Below are 26,838 nucleotides of genomic sequence, written 5' to 3'. Positions count from 1 at the left end.
TGATGACATACAAATGACTATAATTAATGTATAACCTAATTTATGGGAGGAAATTGGTGCTGCTCAAGAATCCTACACGGTGTTTCTGTTTAAGACTTTTTAGGGCCATGACATCAGCCTCAAACAAAAAATGCTGAGATCAATTGAAACTTGCCTTAAGTTATTAGACTCCAATTTAGATCGAACTCAATTAAATGAAACCTACTAGTTCTAGGAAAACGTAGCATCAAATAAACTGCTCATAAAGTTGAAAACTGAATGACAACAACAACAAGCCTAATATATTGAATAAACTTGTCACCGATCTGAAATCTGTAAATGGTATTATCCAGACTGCTGTGAAAACTCTTGCATAGAAAGTCTACATTTGTTGGACTTGGGAGTACTATCTTATTATCTTTACATTATCATCAAGGCAGATGATCATTAACTATCCATCTTTATTTAGCCTTTAAAAAAATCAAATAAGAGGGTGTTTTATGCATCAATGAATGTCTCAGACATCTACCGATTTATAAAATTAAGGAGTAGAATTTTAGTAGAAGCCCCCGGAAATCCTAGGACAATCAAAGGTGACCATGTAATTATTTTTCTCTTCCTCAGGGAACAAAAGGAAGTTAATAGAGTGTAACCATTGCTTGTAAGCAAGTTACAAGAAGATCTGTGTGCCTCTTTTCCAGAAGGTAAATACACTGAGAAGAAAATGTAACACCTGCCCAATACGCTGCTCAAAGCTCTCCGTTAGACTGTGCTGACTTGCTTTCTACCGTTCTTATAGAGGAGAGAGAGAATCTCATCTCTCATGGTCCTGAATGAGTTAAAATAATTATTATTGACAGACACAACTGACCCAAAATGTCTGCTCTAAAGAAGGTCTGCCTCCCCGTGACCACTCTTCTCTGCTGGATCAGCCACTGCATTTGTACCCAAGACCTATGAGCAGAACCTCTCTATCACATCCCATTACCGAGCAAGCTCTGTCTTGGGATCCAGACTATGCAGATCTTTAAATCTCACATTCAGCAGAAAGCTGGAAGCAAAGCAGATAATATGTGACTATTTCTTAGCATTGTGCTTGAGTGTAAAAAAAAGGGAAAACAGACCCTTTCACTTAGCATCCTAAAATAGCCATCCAGTTGCAAGGAAAATAATAGCAATAACTACTAACCCGGGCTTTATTTTTTTTTAAATATATTTTATTGATTTTTTACAGAGAGGAAAGGAGAAAGATAGAGAGAGTTAGAAACATCAATGAGAGAGAAATATCAATCCGCTGCCTCCTGCACATCTCCTACTGGGGATGTGCCCGCAGCCCAGGTACATGCCCTTGACCGGAATTGAACCTGAGCCAAACCGGTTTCGGCCTAACCCGGGCTTTAGAAGCATCCTCTAATTTAGAAAAAGACCTATGACACTTTATTCAGTGGTTGATTGACTAATAACTACTCTGTTTCCTTGCAACTCCAGAACATTTACACATGTGCTTATGTGGTGAGCTGCATATATAGCCAGTGAAATAATCTCATGAAAATGTTCAAACAATAGTGAAAGAAATGCAATGAGAACAGCTTTAGCATTTCCACACAGGGTAAATCACGGGGATGTAAAGTACAGAATAGGAAACATAATAACTATATACAGTGCCAGGTGGGTACTAGACTTATGGGGGAATCACTTCATAAGTTATATAAATTTCTAACTATGATGCTGTATACCCAAAACTAATATAATATTGAGTGGCAACTATAATTGAAAATAATTTTTCAACCCTCCTTTCCCAAAAAACTCTTATCATTGTTTATCTGGAAAAGTAAATCCTAATTTGATGTTTAAGGGCTGTCACTATGGTGGTTGTTTTAATCCCTCTTTTAAAATATGTATAGAACTTTGTTAAGTAATAAACAATTTGGAAAATTTGGAAACCTAAAAACAATTTGGAAAATACTTCAGCTGTATGTATGCCATGGGGTATTAAGCAGTTCAAATGAAACAAATAGGGGGAAATGTATCTAGCTCATTAACTTTATTCAGCCACCCCATTTATGACCAAAAATTCTTCAGGAAAATAATACAATACTAAAAGCAAGTTTGAAACTAATGCTGCAGGGGGAAGTGGTCCTAAACCCTAAATAAGTTGAGTTTTAAAAGAAAAATAACAAAACCACTAGCTTGAAATCAAAACAAATTTTAAAAGGAATGCGGTATGGAGACTTTTTTGCAATTTAAATGATGAAACTATTTCATTTCATGCAAGCGAGGTACGATGTTTACACAAACCATTAAAAGTTGCTGGAATATATGAAATCCTAAGGAATCTTATAACACAGGCTGTGTGATGAATCACACAATACTGAATATAAACTAGCAGAGACAACACAAATTGAGATTTTAAATTTCCAAAAATGAGATCTGACATGTTTAATGGAAATGCTTATATTAATTATGGCACTTGGAAGCCTATATTAGAAAGACACTAAGCAAATCCATGTTCTCCTGGAATGCGGCTGCCCATCTGAGAGAACCTAACAAGTCAAATGGGGATAAATGGTTCTGTCTCAAAGCCAGTCCAGGAGAGCCCAGAGCTGACAACTTCCTGTCTCCCAGCCATGTGGAGTTGCCTTGGTGACTCTCTCCCTCCTCCTGGTGTGCTCTCCAAAAATACAACAAGCCAGATGCCTGCGGGTTCGCATGTGCCTAATGGAGCCTCTCGGAGCACCAAATGACCTGGAAATGTTTAATGCAGCTTTTGTCAGACCTAATTACTGGGATGTTCTCATACCCGCTCAGGGACTAATTATGATTGGTTATCAAGTTGGGTACAAAGCTATGGGCCAAGGCCACTGCCCACTTCACCGCTGCATGCAGAGTCTCTGGATATGTGCCCTGTCCGGAGAGGAACTACTCTCAAATGTTTTCTACAAATTGTCTTGTGACAAATTGCCACTGAGTCTATACACCATGTGTGATGGACTAAATATGTGTGACACCCCAAATTCGTATGTTGAAACCCTACCCTCAACATGATGGTATTAGGAGATGAGCCTTTGGAGGTCATTAGAGTTAGATGAGGTCGTGAAGGTAGAGCCCTTGTGAATGGGATTAGTGCCCTTACAAGTCACAAGGGAGATCAAGTGTAGGCAGACAGGAATTCTCCCTCCCTCTCTCTGTTCTCTAAGCTGTGAGGATTCAAGGAGAAGTCAGCATCTGTAACCCCACAGAGGACTCTCACCAGAACCTGGCCATGCTGGCACTCTGACCTTGGATTTCCAGCCTCCAAACTTTAATAGATTTATGTTGTTTATAAGATACCAAGTCTGGCCCTAACTGGTTTGGCTCAGTGGATAGAGAGTCTGCCTGCAGACTCAAGGGTCCCAGGTTTGATTCTGGTCAAGGGCATGTACCTTGGTTGCAGGTCGATGTTTCTCTCTCATCCATGTTTCTAGCACTCTATCTCTCTCCCTTCCTCTCTGTAAAAAACCAATAAAATATATTGAAAAAAAGATACCAAGTCTTTGGTACTTTGTTAAAACAGCCTTAACTAACATACCACCCCATAGCAGTGAGCACTAACATAGCAATTCCAATATGTTCCGTATCAAATTATTCCCATTTTATATGCATATCACTAGGGTACAGGCTCACAGAAATGTGAAAATCAGGCTTGAGCTTGGGTTACATTGATGTCTAGTGGGATAGGCTCAGTCCCTCAGAGCACCCTCTCCACTCTCCACCCTGCCACAGGCCTGGAAAGGGCACAGGATGCCGGCTTCTAAGGGCCCCAGGGAGTCTCTCAGTCTAGATGGCACCTTCTACTTCACTCAACTCCTCACTCAGCCTCAGGGACTCGTGTTGCACACCCCTTACTTTGTTTCATTCTTGTTCTCCTTTGGGACTTTGGAAGGAGAGAGTTGAGTACAATAGTCTTCTGTTTCTGGCTGTCATCATCAATCCTTGCTAAGCCCTTCTCTTATTTCTGTATTTTCTTCATCAAACCCAATCACACGCTTACTTCCCTTCCCCCTGCCCCATTGGCAATCATTCTAATGTGTTTAATATATATCCTTGGGTCTAACTGTGACTTGGAAAGATATGTAAATATGATCTCAATTCATATAAATAATAATATATACATATCATTCAGTTTCCAAGAGGAAACGACTCCTTCCTGGATGTAATATTCCCTGTGACTGCCATGTGGAAGTCTGTTATTTGCACCCACAGTTTATTACCAAGTACAGCCATATGATGCTTCAGGGATGGCTCCTTTACATTCTCAACAGAGAGGCCTGACAATTCCTGCTCCTCCACACAATACCATCCAACTTTCTAACTTTGGGCTGTCTGATGGTTGTAAAGTGACTCTTATTATTTTCAGTTGCATTTCTCTGATTTCTACTAAAATTGGACATCTCTTCACATACTTGTTACCCATTTAGATTTCTCTTTCTGTGGATTGCTTATTCTTTTGACCATTTATGACTCTTATAAGGTTTTTAATTTTTTATTACAACACTTTTCTTCATCCCTTGTAGGTTAATTCTAACTACTTTATTATGTTTGTTGTTAGAAATAGTGTCTTTTTCTATAGCATTTTTTAGTAAATTATTGCTATGGTAGACTTTTCTAAGTTTAACTAGCAAACTTCTAAACACTTTTATTAAACTAAGAGTTTGTTTATTAAGCTCTTATTTCTACGTGAATTCGTATGTCATCTGCAAAAACATGATGAGCTTGCTCTTCCTTCTAATCATTCTCTCTCTCATTTCTATTTCTTGTCTTTCTGCATGAGCCAGGACCTTCAATTATTTGTAGAACAGTAAGCAGTACTGATATGCCATATTCTTCTTTTGCTCCTGATCTAAACAGAAGTAAATTTAAAGTTTCTCCTTAAACATGATGTTTTCTGTAGAGATTTGTACATAATATTTACCTGATTAAGAAATTTGCCTTCATGTCTTAGTTTACTGTGAGGTACTATTTGTCTATTAATAGAAGTTAAAGCATCAATTTTTTTTCTATCTATTAATATGATGAGTTTTAATGATAGATTTTCTGATTTTATGTTAGTCTTACATTTCTGGGATAAATACTACTAGATCATATTATCCAGATATATAAAAGCCTAAGCGACTGTCCAACCATCCGACCAGTAGCAATGATGCACAATGACCACCAGGGGGCAGACGCTCAACGCAGGAGCTGCCAAGCTACGGTGACTTGGCAGCTGTGGTTCTCGGGTGATGCACCTGGAACCAGAGAGGAGGGAGCCTGATTCCAGGGTACATCACCTGAGAACTGCCCTCTCGCAATTCGGGGCTCCTAGGGGGATGTTGGAGAGCTGGTTTCAGCCCAATCTCCACAGGCCAGGCCGAGGAACCGCACCAGTGCATTAATCCGTGCACTGGGCCTCTAATAGTTCTATAATATGTGATTGGCTTTCATTATCTTACATTTTACACAGACATTTTCTTTCTTTGTCATAAATACAATGTACTTAATTTTTCTTTTGTTTTACTGACTCTGTTTTAGGAATCAAAATTATGCCAGCCTCAAAAATAACTAGGGTTGCAGTTAGTCTTTTCAATTTTCTGGAACAATTTACTTAGATGACAATTATTTGCTCCTTGAAATTCTGTTAGAATCCATCCATTAAAATAATAAGACTGAAACTTCTTTTTGAAGGTAGGATAATTTCCCTTTCAATTCCTTTAGTAGCCTTTGGTCCAATTGGAATTTCTGTGTTTAGATCTGAGAGTGATGGTTGTTTATAATTTTATTATTTTAAGACCTCTTTTAGTTGTAATTATTTCCCTCTTTTCATTGAGTATCTTATTTGCATGTTATCTTTTGTCTTTTATTAGTTTTCTCAAAGATTTGTCTCATCTTATTTTTAAAACTAGTATTTTGAAAGTTTTCAATATGTTATTCTCTATTTTTATTGCTCTTTATACTTTTGCTCTAAGATTTATTCTTTCCTTTCTTCATGTTTCTTGGGTTTTTATGGTGTAACTTTTTCTATCTTCTTAGACAAAACACTTTATTTTCTATTATATAAATGAAAGCTATAAATTTTTCTTCACAAATTGATTTAGTTCTACTCAACACATCTTGACATGTAATGCTTTTATTTTCAGTTTCCTTTCTGCAGTTTTTTCTTAAATATTTCTCTTGTAGAAACTTCCAATCTGAGAGTCTTTTTTTATTGGTTTAGTCCATTTACAATTCTGTTACATCAGAATTTTTTGTAACTTTATTTCGTATTTTCAATTATCATGATATTTTCAATTTATCATATATGTGGGAAGGGAGGTTCTTCATTACTAACTTCTATTAGATAAATTAATATATTTTTCTGATAGTTTTACAGTTATACATTCTATTTTTATTCTTCTGTTCATCCCTAACTTATTAAGATCTACATTTCTTTTGATTGTTTCCTATCAATTTCTTAATATTCATATTTATGTATTCCGCTCAAACAAGTCAAGGGTGAGAGATACTATAGATTTGCCCACTCAACAACTGCTTAAACTTCATACCAGCATATGGAGGTTAGAAAGCTGAAAAATGCATTTCTAAGATTTCTGTGCAGCTAGAGTGCCAGATATGGCTTATGCTTCTTCAATTCATTGCATGTACACTAGATCTTGAATTTTACATGTCTAGCAGCACTTTTGCCATCCGTTTCATTTGAATGTTTATTGATGTGAATCTACAATAAAAAAAGTTTTCACAATTGGAATCTATTGTACTAGTACATTTTCAACTGGAATCTACAACGTATACCTGGAGAACATTCTTAACCATCACATTGGAAATAGTTTATTCCCCACTTAGCTGAGCTTTTGAAAGAATTCGCTCGCTCTCTCTCTCTCTCCTTTTTCAGAGAGTTTTTTTTATTTTTTTGTAAGATCTTACTTGAGCCAAATTAACATCATATGCCAGGGAACAAGAACTCAATTGCTCTGGAGATACTATAGATTTGCCCACTCAATAACTGCTTAAACTTCATACCAGCATATGGAGGTATGAAGCTGCTTTTGTGCATTTGAAACTAAGTGTGTGTGTGTGGCGGGGGGGGGAGCTAAAAGAACTTATTAAGTACAAATTTTGAAAGGGATCTTAAAAAGCAATGGAGTAGTTAATGATTGTTATATTCCTTATGTATTCCTTCAATTTTTGAATTGTTTTCTTGCTCTTTGAAATGTTTGGGTGGATTAAGAGGTATTTAATCAAAGTATAACAACTGTTTCTAAAATATGTCATTTGGGACACATTTAGATTTGTTGGAGGTTCAGTCAGAAGTGATACTGAGTTCAGTACGTTGCTACTTGATTGACAGTCAGTGGAATTGGCATTTTTTTCTTGGGTAAGTCTTCCTTGGCACTGAAAATACTGGAAACAACTGTAAGAGTTGGGGTTTTTTATTTTTTATGTGTTCGTTTTATTTTGCTTTTAGGACAAATTGGGAAGCCTTTTTTCTATAAGGCCCCAAATGTGTCCTAAAAATATAATTCCTCTAGCAGGGGCCCAACTCTACTCAATGATAGCCTTCGGCCCAACCACCACAAAACCTGGTGTGAGGGGAGCCCACCCCACTCCATGGCATGGATGCAGCCAGGCCCTCTGGTGCCAGCGAAGTCATGGGGTGGGCCCAGCCTACCCAGCCTCTGTGGAATTGATTGCTTTCTCCAGATGGTTTTGGTTCTAGAGCCCACTTTCACTCTTAGCTCCCTGCTTGCTACCCCCCTGACCTCAGACAAGCCCACTCCATCCCCATATTTCATCTTCGCGCCTGGAACCAGCTGCGTTCCATGCCCCAGCTCCGTGCCCTGCCTAGGAAGGAGGTAACTGAGCAATGTGAAGCGTGGCCATTGTGCCCTCATGAGCCCTTCTTGGTAGCGAGCTGAGTATCAAAATGCTTCCCACTTGGGGGAAGATGGGAGAGAGGAACGTTGACTCGCAAAGAATATAGCATGGCTAAGGTCTACAATGCTACGGTCATTTAGTAGCACGGGAGGTGGAAGGAACCATCTGTTTACTGTGCTAAGTAAGCAAAAAGCAGACATCAGGGGAGACAAGGGACGGAGTGGAAGTAGAGTTGAACTGAAATTCAGGAGGCTCGTGTGATAGCCCCAGCTTTGCAGCAAGATGATCTTGGGGGAGGTCAATTAACCTCTGAGGACCTCAGCAGAACATCAACAGTCTGGGACTAGATGACACCAAAGCATTTTAAACCAACATACTTTTTTTCTTGACCCCAATTGACCGCTGCTACTAATGCAGGCATATATCAAACACAGCTGTTTGTTCATAATAGGGATTCAATATGCTAAACGGAGTGTTTACGGAAAACCTAATTAGGTGGGCTGTTTCTGATGTGATTCCAATGCCTTTGAAAAGTGTCCTTTGGTCTGCGCAGCCCTGACCCCAGCTGACTTATAGAGAACAGTAGCTATATCCGTATTAAAAATGCTTTGTCACCCACACAGTAGTTAATATAGTTCATTCTATGCAGCAAGTTTCAATTTTCAGTCAGTTTGTTTGTAAGCTAAAATGGAGTCACTTTCCACAAAATTATTTTCTACACATCTGGTAATAAAGCAAGACAGTGGCTGACGGGCAAAGAGGAAAGGTCATATCTCGAATGGTGACAAGCATCTCCATTCTCATCTCAGATGGCAAGATCAGAGGTTACTCCTAACATTTCCTTGGGTCCTTTCATTAGCTTGGACATTTACATAAACAAGAATTATTTTCCCCCAAATAGAAAGGCACTTAAGTACCATAAATTCACGTGTCTTTTTCAGAAGTTATTTACTAAGGATTAATTCATCATATAGAAAACCCGCTGTTAATAGGGCAAAGAACATAACTATAACCCAAGGCATGGGTTCAGAAATTTTGTACACATTGCAAAAAAAATAAAATATTGAATAACAACAATAGGCTCATCTCATTTTTCATTGACCCAAATGGTTGGTGTCATGAAAACAGTGTGATTTGTATACTATATCAATAATTCAATAGTCTGAAGTGGCATTAGAGTGAAAGCATTAATGTTGTTAAATTGTTTTACTGCAAAAAGCACTGAACAAAATCAAAGTAAAAAGAGAACATCCTATGAAGACTAATTTACTGGGTTGAGACTATTGTATATAAATAATCCACTAAAATAAATCCCTATTTAAAATAGTAGCATGCATCTTTTTCTCTCTATATTTGACTCTCAAACTGATATTAAGGGCTAACTTGGTTCTATATTAGAATGATCTAAAGATATGTAGTATTTTTGAGACATTATATTTTCTAGTTTTTAATGGTTATTCTTTTTCAAAATATATATTTTTATTGATTTCAGAGAGGAAGGGAAAGGGAGAGATAGAAACATCAATGATGAGAGAGAATCATCAATCTGCTGCCTCCTGCACGCCCCACACTGGGGATTGAGCCTACAGCCCGGACATATGCCCTGACCAGCAATCAAACCCTGACCTCCTGGTTCATAGATCGCTGCTCAACCACTTAGCCACACCAGCCAGGCTTAATGGTTATTCTTAATTCAAGTAAGATTTTTCTATCAAATATACTTTTAAAATCCTTTGTATCTATACTTTAGTGTGTTTCTTCAAAATTCTTTTTATCAGAACTCTTTCACTTAATCAATAGTTACTTAATTGAAATTGCTATGTGCTGGGATGATTAAATTTTCTTTAAAGTATTAATTAAGGTTAAGTGAAATGATGAGGGTGAGTTTCTAGTCCAATGGGACTTGTGTCCATATGGGAAAAGGAAGAGGCACCAAGGATGTTTGCACACAGAGGCAAGACCGTGTGAGGACACAGTGAGGAGGTAGCCATCTTCAGGCCAAGGAGAGGGACCTCATGAAAAACCAAATCTGTGACACTTGATCTTGGACTTCCAGCCTCCAGAACTGTGAGAAATAAATTCCTGTTGTTTAAACCACTCCATCTGTTACAATTTGCTATGGCAGGCTTAGCAGACTACATATATATATATATATATATATATATATATATATATATATATAGTGGGAACTAATCTCAATCCAAAAAATTACATATTCAGAAAATATTAATACTTTGTTATAGATCAATTTACATGGAATTTCAGAATCTGAACCCCACCTCCACCTCAGGTAGTATAGAACTTAACTTCATTCCACCCCAGGTTCTCCCAGGGCCAAGGCATGGAGAACGGGAGGTGAGGGCCCTATCTGGCCTTTGAGCCTTACGACATCCTTTGTCGACATTAGTCCTTCAGGTTGGGATCTCTGTGAAGCTGAAATGGTCCCATTGGCCTGGATGCACCGTTATGTGGTTTTCCTTTTCTGAGGTCACGTCACCTCCTCTTATACTGTATTACTCTTAGACTTGATCATGTTGAGTCCTGTTCTGTGTCCTTTGCTTTAAAGGGCCCCATTCTGTTCCTTCTCTGACCTCACCTCTCCCCATGGGCAAGGAGCCATGAAGCTAAGTGGCATGCCACTTGGAGCTGGTGTCTCCCTTCCAGACCCATTCCTCTGGATTCCTGGGATATTGGAATTCCCTCATCAGAAGGCCCTGAGCCCATTTCTTGAGTCTTTTCCCAGGATGGGGTTGACAGAGAAAAAAGGGGGCAGGTCTAGATAAGGATGGGTATGGAATTCTGAGGATCTTGAGAATTCTACCTTTAAACCTGATCTTTCACATTATCATGAAAGCCTTAAGATCCATCTTGCCAAGGTTTGGACTTGATTGGGACCCATCATCCCTCTTTCCTTCCAATTTCTCCCTTTTGGAATAAGCATGTCTATCCCAGATTCACAGTTGAGAGGAATTTTGGGATGGAATGAATGTATTCTGCATGCAAAAAGGGCACGATTTTAGGGAAGCCAGGGACAGAATGTTATAGACAAAAGGTATGTCCCTCCTAAAATCCATACATAGAAGCCATAACCCTTAATGTGATGATACTTGAAGATAGGGCCTTCAGGAGGTAACAGAGGTTAGATGAGGTCATACAAGTGGGTCCTCGTGATGGAATTGGTGCTGTATAAGAAGACACATGAGAGTGCTTGCTGTTATTCTCTCCCTCTCTTCCCTGTGAGGACACTGCAAGAAGGCAACTGCTTGCAAGCCGGAAATAGAGTCCTTGCTAAATCAGTCAGCACCTTGATCTTGAACTTCTAGCCTCAAGAACTGTGAGAAAATAAATTCTGATGTTTAAGTCACTCAGTCTATGGTATTTTGTTATGGCAGACCAAATGGACTAATTTGGGCAACACCTGGAGACCTGTTGGGAATGCAAATCTCTGAGCTCCACCCCAGACCTACTGAATCAGAAACTCTAGGTCTGGGGCCCAGCAGTCTGTATTTGACAGCACTCCAGGGGATTCTAATGCTTGCTTTTACTGCTCAAGGTGCAGTTTTTATTCTTTTATGTTCCTCCACCAGAACAACTTAGAGAATATTTTTTATGAGAACGTAGCTTTAGCCTTTTTAGAGCTGAAAGTGCTCCTTGTTCCATTATCAGCAGGATCTCAGATTCCCCATCAAGCTTTTGAATACAAAATGCAACTGCTGATAAAATGTGTGTTAAATTGATGTACCTGGTTAAAAATATCCCAAAAATCTACCAATATGCTCGATCTCAAAGAATTTTCAGATGCATCCTTTTGTTTCAAAGAAGATGGGTTTTTTCCCCATTTATTTTATCTTCTTTAAAATCTTGGTGGTAAGGCCTTAGGGAGCACATTTTGGAAACACATATCTCTTTATATGTATGTAGGCATTAAAATCACGAGGAGAGCCTGGCTGGTGTTGCTCAGTGGTTGAACATCAACCCATGCACCAAGAGGCCACCAGTTCAATTCCTGGTCAGGGCACATACCTGGGTTTTGGGCTCAATCCCCTGTGGGGGGCATGCAGGAGGCAGCCAATCAATGTTTCTCTCTCATTGATGTTTCTATCTCTCTTTCCTTCTTCCTACCCTTCTCTCTAAAATCAATAAAAACATATTTTAAAAACATTTTTAAGCCACAAGGGGATATGACAACTGCTTATTGCTTCAACCTCTTTCCTGAGATTCTTGGAAGACTTATGTCTCCCTAGCAATATTTAAATGGGGAGGGAATTTGGTGTAAAAAATAATTAATACTTGGATTTAGGTAAGCACAGCATGGCAAGTTTTTGTATGTGCCCTGTGAGAAGAACAGAAAAAGGAAGTCATATGTCTTAATGTACTTGCAACACATTCTTTACATGCCTCATGTTTTATTCAACCGTCACAGTACCTTGAGGTTGGTAGCATTATCTCCACTTATAAGTGAGCAAAATGTAGACTCAGACAGCGGGCATATGTATCTTACTGAAGGAAACTTGGTCAACCATTAGAAGTCTTGGGATTTGAATCCAAGGCTGCTTATGTCTAGAAAAGCCTCCACATTCCCAGACTATCACGCCGCCTGCGGAAAATGCATGACAACCTTACAGTCTGACCATCTTTGCAAAAACACCTGCAATATTGCAACTGCTTCATTCAGGCTCTCATAACTTTTGCTGTACTTGCTAGAAGAGCCTCCTAATGAATCTTTTAATCTCTAGCTGTTTTACCCATGTACCATGGCTAGAAGTGGTTCTCTGAAAAGTAAATTTAATCACATCACTCTCCCAACTAAAAATTCTCAACATCAGCCTTCAAGATTAAGCCCAAACTCCTTGACATGCCATCCAAGGACCCTCCCAACTTATCATTTGACTGCATGGCCAATGCTCTCCATGTCACCTCCCACCACTCCACTCCAGGAAGTCTATATGCTCTACCTTTACCACTTACAATCCCTGCTCACATCATGTCTCTTGCCTCTCTTCCCTGACACACATCCTTCTTTCTGCTCAGAATGCTCTTCCTGACCCGTTTTCCTTAACCAGCTCCTACTTGTTTTTCCAGGCCAACTTGCAGATTCATCTGTTCTCAGAAGCATCTCTCAATCTTTGCTGTCTAACTGGAGTATGTCTCTTTGTCTTGCTGTTCCTTCTGTCATGGCACTTACCATGGTGTATTAGAACTATATACTTATACAATGCTTTGTCCCAGGGCCTGCCAGTCCAGGACCACTAACTAAGTGAGCTATGGTTTCCTGGTGCGGGCCCTCTCTGCTTGGGCCTTGTGCACCCTTGAAATTGCCCTCCCACGTTCATGGGAATCCTCACGTGAAGTCTCACATTTGCTCATGATTAATTCCCTGTGCCTCCACAGCTACAGGAGACCTGTCTGGAGACTATTTACAGTCTCTGTCTCCAAATAGTTGCCCCTTCAGGACTACTTTTCCTTCTACTACCTACTGCTGCTACTGAGTGTGCTGCACCCATTTAACGTTCCAGGCCCTTTCTCAAGTGTGACAGAATCCATGTGGTGCCAAAGTAGGCCAACTACATTGCTTCGTTAGAGACTTTTGTGTGAAAACAATTACTTCTATTTTATTTTGTGTTTCACTTACAGTTCCCACACTCTGCCAAAGCCTCAGACAAAGGAGGTATGGGCCCCATTCCATTCTCAAAGCTAGTTTGATAACGAAGACCATAAATTTGAGCATAGCTTGTCCTGACTATTTCCCAGGAGAAATTCTTCTCCTGGAGGCTTCTTATTTTCACATGCAAATAGATTCCTAGTAGTCCTGTTCCCTCAGTAATCTAGATTTTCCCCAGAAAGCTCTACTCCCGGAAATAAACTCAATTTAGGCTTAAACTGATTATCCCCAGTACTCTCACCCATAATGCAAGGTACTGAATATTAAAAATAAAATAGGACATGGCTGTTATTTCTCTAAACTGAAGATACTATTGTAACTGAATACTTCACAGAGAGAAAAAAAAATGCATACTTTCCAGAGCCCTATCTTCAGTAAGAGAAAAAACTAATGGTGTTCCTCACAGGGGTGGGCCCTGGCCTTGGTGTTTGTTCATTCGCTTTCTTTATTCTCCCAGCCTGGGAGCCTACCTTACTAGGAAAGGAACAATATATGGGGCTGATTGAAGCCAGAGCTGAACACAAGGAGCCACTATGGTGGTCAGGCAGTGATTAAACCTTTTCAGGGGAAAAAGTTGCATACATACTTTGTCGTTCCCAAACATCCTCACACAGCTACAAATCCCCCCGAATCCAGCATTTTACGGAGAGTGTTTTATTTCCTGGCAGAGCTGATTTGGTCTCCTACAAGAGACAGATGAGAATTTGGCCAATGGGCTTCAAAAAAGCCCCTTTTTTTAAAGAAGGGGATGCATATCGTCAAATTTCTTTCTTTCCCTTCGGAAGTGACACTTTGCTAGATTCCACACATTTTACCCCGATGAGTGTTTACCTAGGGAAGTCCCAACCCAGAAACTTCTAGTTCAAAAACAGCTTGTGTGCCTAGCCAATTTGAGGAAGTCTAGTTGCCGGAAAACCCACTGGTTAAACGTGAGGCTAGAGAGCTATGTGGCAGGATTCAGAAAAGAGAAAGCTTATTTTCCCCCCAAATTGGAAGGCCAAGGCCTGGCTCTTAAAAAAAACAAGCACATCCCTGGTGCTAGGAGTATAGCCGTTGCCATGGCACCCATCCAGCTAAAGCTGCAAATGCTACAGAGGCTCCACAGAGACCAGATCCTCAGAGCTGACAGTGACAGTAAGAAGCAGCTGCTAAGTATATCTTAAAGCAACAAGAAAACCCCTCTGACAGGCTGCAGAGGGTCACATGTTCTAAGGTAAGCTCTTGGCAAGAACAGAGCTGCCATGGATAAATTCCTGTCTGCTCTTTTAAAATGCACTACGCTGGGTCATGTCTAGGGCAACAAAACTCAATCTATAGAACACTGAGAGTATCTACCTCCTTGGGTTTTCTCTACAGTACACATTGTAATTCTGTCCCCTTTTTGTTTTTTACCTTTAGCACATTAGGGAACTATTTTTTTTTAATTTTCATGGTTTGATTTTAGCATCCATTTGTCCAGTTTGCTCATTTAACGCATGAGGAAATTCATGTTCTAAGATGTTTATTATTACCTTGCTCAATCAAGTTCATATCCCTCATAAATAATCGAGCCAGGTCTGTCTAATTCCAAACAAGATCTACACTTTTTTCTCATTGGTCTATATTGCTTCCCTAAAACTAGTGGCAACTATATTTTGTCCTCTATCAGTTAAGAATGATTTGGGCTTCAAGTAACAATAACAACGATAACAAAAAACTGAGTATCTCAAACTATAAAGAAATGAAATCTGGACCTGGGTAGTTACAAAACTGGCTCAAAGGCAACCTAGGGTCAGGACTCTGAGGCAGCATCTCTGCAATTTTCATGACCTTCCTCACATGATCACAACATAGTCATTGCAAATGCATAAGGTCTACATGATCATGTCCAAGGCCAGGACAGGTGGACAGCTGCATAATAGGAGGAGGAAGATGAATTAGAATCATCATGATGGTCTTTCCTTTTATTAGGGAGTAAAATTCTACCTAGATTTCTCCCAGTTGACTTTCTCTTGTCTCACTGGACAGAACCTTGGACAATGGTAGCTGCAAGGGAGGCTGAAAAAGTGAGCATTTGGCTTTTCACTGCTGCTACAACAGGAGGCAGTTAATAGAAGTGCATTAGGATGGCCATTAAGTAGCCAATCAAAAGTGTTTGTCCCATGTCCTCACGGCCTCCAGGGAACCATTGTTGTATGGCACACTTCCTTGGTTCAGTGCTCATAGTCTTTTTCTAGAATTATTCTAAGAGCCTCTTAACTGAGAGTCCCTGTCCATAATCTACTCATTTAGTGGTAGAATTTGACTGAATCTTGAGTTGTCTTATTTATACTTTTCAGCCCTTTCCATCAACAGACCTAACAAACCAGCCATGTATTTAATACATAAGCATTTTGAGAACAGTTGTTTAGATTTTCTATATAGAAAATATTTACAACAAAAATACAGCAGAAGAACCCACTGTCTTTCCTTTCCCCCATAAGCAGTCTCACCCTGCTTAGTCCCAGTGTCAGTCACACAAGCTTTCCATATGATAGAAATCCCAGATGAACTTGAAATGTTGTACAGTGTCTGGAGGAAGAAAGAAGCACACACACACAGAGATGCCAAAATCAAAAGTGGGACTTATAAATTGTATGGAAATACAGGGGTTTTTAATTTTAATTTTAATTTTTTTAAATATATCTTATTGATTTTTTTTTTACAGAGAGGAAGGGAGAGGGATAGAGAGTTAGAAACATTGATGAGAGAGAGAGAAACATCAATTCAGCTGCCTTCTGTACACTCCCTACTGGGGATGTGCCCGCAACCAAGGTACATGCCCTTGGCTGGAATCGAACCTGGGACCCTTCAGTCCACAGGCCGACGCTCTATCCACTGAGCCAAACCCGTTAGGGCAGGGTTCTTTATTTTTAACACAACCATTGCAGTCTCAGTGCTGGTTTTCAGATTTATTGGCTTGGAAAATTAAGACTTTCCTATGGGATGTTTTATGCTTGCCACTTGGTAAAGTCACTAACTACTTGACTTAAAGCCCCAGACTCAAGAAAATTTTATCCGAAAAGCCACAGAGAACATCTGAATTTATTTTTTGTTTCCATAAACAAGGGCTGGAATGGTGCATCAATGAGAATACACAGCAGCAACCCCTAAGCACCTAAGCACCGCAGATTCCTGGAGGGGTCATTAACATTGTATTCCATGTAAATGGGCCCTCCCTGGAGCTTGGCAGCAGCAGCCTACCAATAGCTTCTACAAAACCCAGCAAACAGCACACCATTTAGCCTGAGAGATCGTCCCCACAAGATTTGTGCTCACAGTGATGAGACACTTTTTCCTGCTTGGACTTTGCCTATAAGGTTATGCATAAAAAACCATTCTGCTCAGAGCCCAGGCTGATTGAAATCTGAGCTGAGCAGTTGTCTTTCAGTTTTCATACCATGATGCATAGCTCTGGTTTTTAAATGACAAGAGGGCACCATGGTTCTCCAAATCCCCCACCCCTCTAGACAATGAAGACAAAGGACAGGATGAGGGAATGAAGGTTTGGTGAGGGTCAGAGGTAAGTGCCTGGCACAGACTGAGCAGAACTGGGGGCACACAAGCTATTAGGTTTCTGAAAAAAAGATGAAGGCTACTATTTTTCAGGCAGAAACTATGCCAATTTGGGAGAGCCTGAGTAGAGTGTGTTGGAAGAGAGAATATAGATTAGTCCACGGGAATCAGATTTAGTAGAAGAAAGCAGGCACAGAGTTTTTATTGTGCTTTTCATTCATTTAGCAACAGTAGATTTTGTGTCTATTGTGCAGGCACCCTGCTATGCCAGGCACTAGGGTGGGATTCAGCAGTGGAGGCAGACACGGTCCTTGCCCCCAGGTAGCTTACAGTCTGGTGGGCAAGGCAGACATTAAAAAATTACCATGCTAATAAGTATTCAATTTGAATTGTGAAAAATGATGGGGGTTCAGGACACAGTACCCTGAAACATGGCAATTTGGCATATTGAATATTTCAAGCTGATGAAATTTGAAAAAAAAAATGGCATATGCAGGAAGAACTTTTGACTTGCCCCTGAAGCAGGTCACAGAACCTTCATGTGAGAGATGCCCTCCCTACCCCTGATGGAGTATCCTATCTATTTCAGTCTATCTCCTTGGGCAGAGAGAAATCTGAAATAAGGCCTTGCTCGGTGCCCCCGCTCCCCCCGCCGCCCCGTTTACTACACTGAGCTCACTGCTGTCCGAACTTTTTACCCTTCATCAAACGTAACATAAAAACACTCAAAATTAACCATTTCTTTGGGTCTTCAAGTTCTTATGAAGGCTCCTGTGTCACATAAAACATAAATAAATTTGTATGTTTTTCTCTTTGTTAGTTTAATTTTCAGACCCAGCCAGGAATCCTAAGAGGATCTAGTAAAACTATTTTCTCCCCTCTACAAGCATTTCAAAGGAAAAATGCACAGCAGAAGAGTGAAAAACACAGGAACAAACCCAGACTGAGGCGGAGTGTGCACAGGGAAGTGATGTTTAAGCCCATGACCGATGAGTAGGGTCCAGCCTAGTGAAGAAGCCACTGGGTGCTGGAGGCAGAGGGAACGGCAGGCTGGGAGGCCCTGTGTGCAGAAGAACTTGGCACATTTGAGGACAGAAAGGAGGCTAGTGTGAGCCAACTGGGCACTGCAAAGCCCAGAGCTCAGACTGGCTACAGGAAGCAGAGGCTTTTCGAGAAAACCCCTTTCAGGTCCTGAACTTCAGTTCTGGATCACATCTAACAAAAGAGTCCCACTGGTCAGCACGTTAACCACCGTGTTGGAGGCCACCTTGCTCTGAGGCCACTGTTCTCTGCGCTGAACCGTCAGCAGAGCATAAATGTGTGCCCTAAAGCGATTCAGAGGTATTAGTAGAGGAAGCACCAGGTCTGAAGAGGCCAATGGCTATTCAAATCACTGATATTTGGGGTACTGGGTCAGGTTCCTGGGACCTCCCTTCAATCACATGTTAGCAACTGCCAACCACACAAGGTGGGGGAGCTGGCTTCAGACCAAAGCACCAGTTCCTCTGCAAAAAGCTCCCTCCCCTTCCTGTTGCCTCTGCTGCACACTAGTGATGGGCAGGCAGCCTGGCCAGTGACTTCAAGGTCTCTTTATTTCCTAGCATTTGGAAAGGGAAGAATTTCTATAATATGAGGCTTCAGGATTCAATTATTCCAGTTCCCTGTTAACCTATTGCATCAGCAATCCCTCCCAGTGGACAGGAGGGGAGAGAAGAGCTACATGAGTTTAAGGAGGCTGCCTGCCATCCAAGATGGTTTGAGGGGCAGCTTGTCACCCCACAGCCTTCTGCAGTCCCTCATTTCCATAGCAAACTCAGATCCTGGGGCTCAAGCAGCTAATTAGAAGACAAGTTACTCCCTTAACTGAGGTTGTCTTCCTCCATCATGCAAATAAGTGCAGAAGTTGTTCATTCCTTGCATTCTAATCTAGGCAAAGGCTTGGCCAAAAATAAAAAAAACCTTCCCACACTAACTTCCACTAAAGTGCTAATGCGGAACTAGTTGGAGCTCTTAAGATCTGTGCACCCCAGAAAGAGCCTGCTCCAACACCTAGGAAATAAAGAGACCTTGGAAATAAAGAGAACTTGAAGTCCTTGGGCAAAATAGCAAAGTGGAGGGCATAATTCTGTTTTGTTTTGTTTTAACTAAAGTCTAAAAGGACTCAGTAATGAGAGACTAAATATGCAAAGAGACAACAGCCAGACAATATATAGAATAGACCTCTAACCCACAACCTGCGGCAACGAATCCAGGAAAACAATCCATTATCTACATTAGCCAGGCCGGGAAGCCAACCCGCTGTCTAAATCAAACTTGTAGGAAATCAGACATTATCTCCAGTAAAACCTAGGAAACCAAACAAAAGCCCATGTAAGAATCAGCCCCAAAAGGCCAGGACTTGATTAATAACTGACAGCTTTCCTGCTTCCAATGTAGGACCAATTAGAAAGGCCCAGGTATGCACCCCGAACCAATTACATTGGAACCCAACTAAAGCTCCCCCATGCCACCGCCTCCAAGCAGGCATACCTCAAGCCTTCCCTCTTCCCACTGTAATGCTTTCCCACTCCTCCACCAGTCTTAGAGTATCTGCCAAAACCTTAATGACAATAGCTGGCTCCCTTGTAACAAAGCCAACAACACAGCCTTTGTTGTTTTCATTTGGTCAGTCTCCATTTCTCTCCACACTAGGATCCCATCACTTGCTGGCTACCTGGTACATCACTGGTCATCATCTCTGGACCTCAGTTTCCTTCTCTATACAATTGAGTTAGTATTGCTGCCCCTGTCCCTGTTATAGTATTGTGAGGAAGGAATAAATGCTTTGTAAACTAAAGCACTGAAGCAACTAAATTCTTCGGTTAGCAGAGGCAGCTAGGAGTTAAAAGAGAGGGGAACTAGACTGGCTGGGCCTGATTGAGTTTGGAATTTATACCTAATCAGGTTTAGGTCTAGAAGTTATAGCTTCAAATACCCGCAGGGAATAGCTGAATCTCTGCCAAGGGGATTAACATCTGTTAGTCCCCATATGAGGAGAAAGGACTGGCTTTCCAATCTCCCTAGGGAATCATTATCTGCCCCAATTACTGAGGGGGAGGGCAGGGGCAGTAAAGGAGAAATTCCTCTGTTGAGGCCTACACAGTAGAAGCCAAGATAGATGGCAACCATAAAGGGGAGATGTCTAGCCTGAGAAAAGGATTGGATTGGATGAGGGCATGGAATCCCAGAAGGTTCAAGAAAAGTATAGGATAGGGAAAGGGCTCAGCACAAGCCCACAGAAAGCCAGACAAGAAATTGGATAGCTTGAAAGAAAGCTTACCCCTTCCCAAACTTAAGAGAACACAATCAAAGCTTAACAAAGGCCCTGCTCAGGAGCATCCTCTCTCTGTAGCAGCCCCATGGCTCCAAGTCCAGCTCCAAGCACAGACCTGGTTGCAGGGCAGTCAGTCAGGAAGAGACTAGGCTAACCGGATGGGGCCAGAGACTGAGCTGGCATGTACTGAACTGAACTACGAAAGTGTCTGGTGCCCTGCAGATGCCCGGCCAGTGGCACAGAATCTCTGGACCCTGGCCTTTCTCCTCGGCTTGTGCAGACAAGGTTGGACTTCTTTCACAGCAGGATTGAGCTGACCACCTGTCGCAGATGAGACCCATATTTCTACTCCAATACATCTTATCACCACTCCTCATCCTCTCATGTGTGGGTCCCCTGACTTGCTTTTCTCATGACTGTGGAGGAGTCCCATTTCCACTGGCCACACTTCCTACTCTGGGAGCCCTATTTCCACTGGCCACACTTCCACTGTCTGTCTGTCCACCACTTTCTTCTGATCTTATCCTCCCTCCTCCCATTTCACAACTCTTGGACATAGTTCAGCATTTTGACTTTACTATATAAAACATGTGAAAAGTCATGTAAATGTCCATTGATATAGAATTTTAGAAATTGAGACATGTTGCATTTTTCTCCACTGCCAATGACTTAGCCTCTCTACCATCCATCCTTCTCTCTCTCCCACCCTTAACCCCTTCCATGTGAGTTTCTCTTCCCAAGGTATGCCTTTTATCCTGCCAGCTTCTCTGTGTCTCTTTCTCTCTCCTTCCTCTGTTGTTATTGGTGGCTTCTGTTCTCTGATGCTAGATTTGGGGATTTTCAAACTTATAAAATCCTGGAAGTTTTCCCTATTCGAGGACACATGTTGCTCTGGTGGGTCTGAGAGCATTTTAAAAGAAATACAGTTTCATTACTTTCAAGGACAAAAAGATAACACTGGTTAAAAAGGGAATAACAAAGCCTTGAAGGACTCAGAGTTGCAATTAGCCTATTCATTGTGTGAATGCAAATTCAGGTTCACTGATAGAGGAGCATTTTCTTTGTTTGTGCTCTTAATTCCATTAGCAAATTTTATTCTCTTAGTTGCATAAAATCCCATTACAGAGTAATATTCATCACAAAAATTAATCCCAGGGTCTCCTATAATTGCAAATATGAATCCCTGGTATAGCCCAGTGCTTTGCTCACATGATTGCAGCCAATTCTCCACACAACCTAACTGTGTACCATACACTCTGTGGCAGCAACCAGCCTGCCTTGCACGTGTGGGCCTAGAGCAGTGATTCCTGGGGCAATGGTTCTCAGACTTGAGGATGACCGTGTATGTTGCTGTCGGGGCCAGTAAAACTTTTCCTTTACCCCTTTTGTCCTTCTGCTGGTAAAATAATTTAAATGACATACTGCAGATTAACAGGAGAAAATAAAATTTTAATACATGCATGGGGAATTCACATAAGCATGAAAATTCCAAAAACAGTGAAGCTACTTGAAAAGTAGGTTTCTCGTGCCTGATTGATATGGCTCAGTGGTTGAGCATCGACCTACAAACCAGGAGGTCATGATTCAATTCCCGGACAGGGCACATACCCAGGTTGTGGGCTCCATCCCCAGTATGGGGAGTGCAGAAGGCAGCTGATCAATGATTCTCTCTCATCATTGACGTTTCAATCTCTCCCTTTCTGAAATCAATTGTGTGTGTGTGTGTGTGTGTGTGTGTGTGTAAAAGGAAAGTAGGCTCTTCATCATTAAATTAATACATAAAAGAATAGTCAGTTGACATCCACAAAGAGTCAGCATCAGGCGGCAGCTTTAAACCTACAGTGCTGATGATATATGGAGTGAAATTTTAGTTGATACCGAAAGCATATGATTAGGAGTCCCCTATCAATCATTCCATGTAATCCATGCCATACTCTTTCTTTAAAAAATGTTGCACCATAAATGCTGCCAGAAAGAGTAATTCTTTTCCACAATATTCTGAAGCTTATAATAATGTAAACTCTTTGAGAAATGGTAATAAACACTGGTGATAATAGTTGTGATTTCCTTCTGTTAGACAGTAGGAGGTTCACATATTAAGAATGCCAGAAGTTGGGAAACTAAAGTGTTAAATAAGGGTGCTTCTAGTAGATGTGGTAGGTAAATACCAGTTGTTGGTCTATGGCTGTCAAAGCAGTTAAGTTTGAGAAAAGGCAACATAATCCTGAATAAAAAAATTGTTTCTGACAGAATGAAGAGGATTTTTTATATCCAAGTCATCTTACACAACTGATATGCAATCATCTTGGGAAATATACCCCTGTATAATGACTTATCATCATTAGCATACTATCGCTAATGCAATGGTTAATGATCCTCGTTTTAATAGAATTGATGAGTTGAAATGGAATCATATCATCAATCCTGGGATTATTAATAGGTAATAGGATCAATACTGCTCCTGTTACTGGCCAAGGGTTTGAGCTTCCTATACAGTAAGTATATATTTGGTGGGTCTTGATATACAGATTTCTTTTTTTTTAATATATTTTATTGATTTTTTACAGAGAGGAGGGGAGAGGGATAGAGAGTTAGAAACATCGATGAGAGAGAAACATTAATCAGCTGCCTCCTGCACACTCCCCACTGGATATGTGCCCGCAACCAAGGTACATGCCCTTGACCGGAATCGAACCTGGGACCCTTGAGTCCACAGGCCGATGCTCTATCCTCTGAGCCAAACCGGTTAGGGCGATATACAGATTTCTTAGGAGAGAAGATAAATGGGAATTAAGGCAACTGCTAACTCTAAAACTGTAAGAAGTACTAAAATAATATATTCAATTGAGAGAACCAAAGGGCTAGTTGACAACAGGGCTAACATTCCATCTCTAATTAGGAGAATTACTACGTGGCTAGCTGCCACATTTGCTGTAAGCTGCATGCCAAGGGCTATTGGTTGACTGTTAATATGGTTCAGGGATTAGTGAAACAGATGTTCCATAGGGTACAAGATGTACAGACGAGCTTTTGGTTATACAAGGAAACCAATAATAACTGTCCCTGATACTTGTAGAGTTTTTGAGATTTGAGTGATTGTGGTAAATGTCTGGTATAGCACCCCTAACAGGTTTATAGAATAAATAAATAAAATAAGTCACATAAAGATTAGAGATCAAGCTTGTTCTTAGTGGCTGTGAATTAACTTTAGCTGTTTTTAAAGCAATTAGACTAATCATTGCTGGAATGTAATGAATTATGCAGTTCTTAAAAAAAAAGTTTGGTGGGAGAAACAGAATTGTTGGAAATATCATCAAGATGACAATAAGTAATCCTAATAATGTGGGATACTAAAAAAGACAAATATACTTTGCTTCATTTTGTTTCTCAAGGGGCTGTTTGGGTATTTCAAGTGTTTTGAGCAAGAATAGGCTAAAAAATTTGAATCAGAATTTTTAAATTGAAACTTGCTGTGGTTTTAGAATTTCTGATAAGACAGTAACGTTTCCTGGTGCTGTATCTAATTGGAGTATGTCATCAAGGAACAATTTGTAATCTCAATGTTTAACCAAAATTTTAATGATACAAGCTCCTTAATTAGTTTATAGTAAAGCTGCCGGTCAGCTTTTGAAATAGTCTACAGGTGCCATTTCAAGTGCTACGGTTGAGGCACAATTTCAAAGCACTGCTCTTAACAAATACTAGGTCTTGTGAATATTAACACTTTTTTACTTAAAACTTCTGAAATAGCATCTCTTTTTTGTTTGTTTCTTTTTTGGTCTGCATATGGCATAGCTCATGAGTAGAGCACATCTCTTCATAAGATTAATATATTGATCAGAAGTTCTATAGGTGGTAGGTACTATTTATCAAGTTCCGGGAGACAAAATGTCCCAGGTTTTGAATCTGTTGCTGAAATTATGTATGAATCAAAGTTAATCATAGTCTGTATAATTTCAACATCATTGATGTCCTGTTGTTTTTGTGATTATGAATAGGCTATTAATTTTATCCATTAAGTGCAGAATTCAGCAAAGAATTCATAAAGATTTAAAAAGAATTAAAATAATTGCAGGTAACATTTCAAACTGTTTCCACTTCATGAGTATCTATTGTGCTTAGGTAAGATAATTTGGCACATAATGAAATGCAATTATAAGGGCATAGTCACAGAAATGTAGCTTTTTTTTTATAATAAAAGTTACATTTTGAAACTATAGTTGGAATGGGTGTACCATTATGATATAAGGAATTTTAACCAATAAATAACTTTGACAAATATGTATAACAGTTTTCACTCATAATTAATCTGTAAGAAAAATCTTAGTTATAATGAGATTAAAGCTAATTTTGAGGAATTTGATTTTCCAGTGGATGATTGGTTTAGTGTTTCCAGTGTTTTCAGTACTTAAGATTGTGTATAAGTTGATTTTTCAAATGTTTGATATAATGGAGGGCATACTTCTGTTTTCAGGAAATGTTCCTCTAATTATAAATGTTATTAGCATTACTGTTTTGAGTGAGATAAATGACCCTCAATATGAGAGTGTTTGATGCTTTGTAAGCATGTATAACCTAGATAGTATGAGTATTGTCATAGCATACCAGAAAGACTACAACTATGTTGGGGGTGGTTAAATTAACACTTAGAGATACTATTGTAAAGTGGACTTTTGGCTCCTGTGACATGATGATTATCCTGAAATAATAGGCATCAGTCTGCAAAGCCTCCTGCTGCTACAGACAGGACATGGTGAAAAGGGGCAAAATCACAATATATATTGTTGGGATGATTAATTTTATGTACCAACTTGACTAGACAATGGTAACCAGATATTTGATCAAGTAGAATAGGATGATGCTGTGAAAGTACATTTCAGATGAGATTAACATTTAAATCAGTAGAGTTTGAGTAAAGTGGATTATTATTCATAATGTGGATGGGCCTCGTCCAATCAGTTAAAGGCCTTAAGAAATAAAATTGCTCTCCCTCAAGGAAAAGGAAATTCTGAGAGAATTCTGCAGGCTTTGAACTCAAGCTGCAACATCAATTCTTCCCTGGGTCTCCTGTCAGCCTATCTTACAGATTTTGGATTTGCCAGCCTTCATAATTGTGTAAGCCACTTCCCTAAAATAATCCCTCTCCCTCCTCTCTTCTCTCTCCTCTCTATCTCTCTCTTCTTCACCCTTCATCTCTCTGTCTCTTCTCATGCCTATTTCAAATTTAATTCTTAGAGAGGAAATATCTCAGCTCACTCGAAATAAAACTAAAGGGCAATTCATTCAAAGAATACTAATGAATGACAGATATTGTCAGAGAAAAGTTAACTATGCTAATGATTTTTCCTTGCTTTTGGTAAGAAATTATCTTTCCCTTAAAGAAAAAAGATAAGGAATGCGCTTGGCAAAGTTGAAGTGATTCATCTTATTCCTACAGGGTGAAGTGACCCACACACCATTTCATCATTTCAGACCAGCATTCATGTTAGGTTTCAAAGAAAATGTGATTGCTGAAAGGTAAAAACTAAGCACACCACAGGGAAGTCACAATATTCAACCTTTTCATCCTCCTAGTTTGCCTTTTCTCTCCTTCCAGCTTACATCTCTTTCCAGCTTGCCAAAATGAGACTCATTTATAAAACCAAGTATTTAGATGAGAAACTTTCTGCCTCAGTTTCATTGTATGTGGAAGACGGTTACTGGGGGAAATCTCAAATATTTTCTTTGACCTCCCTATATATCTCAGGTCCTTGATCCTGCTCTTTGAGTAATGCCCACAGTCTAAATCTTATTTTCTTAAGAATTATAACCCCAACTTTAGGAAGGAGAATGATAAATTTGTTTACTCCAAAATGACATGGATTCCCCCAAAACATTCCCCCTAATTGGTTGCATTTCCAGCTTTCTTGCACAGACAACATGGAACTCTGCATATACTTGTTTTGTCCCTCCCCCTTTGGCTCCTGGATAACTCCTTAAGATTTAGTTTAGATGTAACTTCTAAGCTTCTCTCCCTCTTCCTCTAAGGCAGGTGCTCCTCTTTTCTGTTCCCACAGAGACCTATGCATAGAGGCTAAAATATCCAAAGGCCAAGATTTGAACCCTAGTTTTTCATTTATTAACATTTTTTCTCTCATCTAGTATTTTGATTTCAATGTTCTTCATGCAATATAATCCCTTTGTGGACCTGCTTCTAAAACCAAGAATAGATGTTCACCACCAGCATGAGGGATTCTTCTATAGCCAATGGAGAACCTGGATGGAGATGGGCAGAAAGCTGGAAACTTTTCTAGTGTGCTCTAGAGCTATAACAGGACGCTCAGACAATAACAAACCAACAATCAAAACAGAACACCTATTCTCCTTTCTGAGAATGGTGAGAAAGAGCGAATGTAGCCTAAGAGAAGAAAGAATGGGACATTACATGAGCATTAACAGACGTCTTGAGCTTGAAACACTC

This window comes from Myotis yumanensis, unplaced genomic scaffold (assembly GCF_028538775.1).
Source record: "Myotis yumanensis isolate MYYU_CA2020_CCGP unplaced genomic scaffold, mMyoYum1.0.hap1 SCAF_2, whole genome shotgun sequence".
NCBI lineage: Eukaryota > Metazoa > Chordata > Mammalia > Chiroptera > Vespertilionidae > Myotis > Myotis yumanensis.
Note: the sequence above shows the minus strand (reverse complement) of the source record.